Source organism: Arachis ipaensis, chromosome B03, assembly GCF_000816755.2.
Source record: "Arachis ipaensis cultivar K30076 chromosome B03, Araip1.1, whole genome shotgun sequence".
In the NCBI taxonomy this organism is placed as follows: Eukaryota; Viridiplantae; Streptophyta; class Magnoliopsida; order Fabales; family Fabaceae; genus Arachis; species Arachis ipaensis.
The window spans coordinates 114,873,201-114,873,921 of record NC_029787.2 but is presented as its reverse complement, the minus strand read 5'-3'; positions in this window follow the sequence as shown (position 1 = coordinate 114,873,921).

Genomic DNA, 721 nt, shown 5'->3' with positions numbered 1-721 from the left:
AATAAAAATATAAAATAATTTAATATATTTAATTAAATTATTTTTTAATAATTTTTAATTATCATCTTGATACGAACACAACTTCATATAAATACTTAAATAGTGACTGTGACACAATTGTATTGTTACTCCAACAAACTAAACAATTATAAGTCTTAGAAAAGCTGGAACAAGGTGTACTACTTATTAGCATTCAGATTAATGTCCTAAAATTTTAGTTCCGATCCCATGTAAATAACAATATATATATACCAATTTTAGAAATACTAATTAAGTTAAAATACCTATTTTGCATTTGGTATAAGTTTAAATAAAACAATTTTTCAATCAATTAATACACCTAAAAAAAGTTGATTTTATATTATTGAAAAATAACAATTTCTTAAAATTTATAATGATACACTAAAAGATTAAAAAGAAGAAATAAATATTCTTTTAAAAAAATATTTAAAGTTAATTCTTTTAGAAAAGGCATGTGAATAAAAAACAAAGAAAGTGACATTAATATCTATTTTGATTGCAAATTAAAGACAACTCCATGGCCATCAAGTCAACAAAAGTATACGAAATTGCGTATGAAATGGATTAAAATAAAAGATCTTGTTGTTGATGAGTATCTTAAGGATTTGTTAAACGTACTAAAGAAACATAAATTTTAGATTTTTAATATACTTATGTAACATACATACACAGTGTTTGAAACCAACTGTACGTAAATATA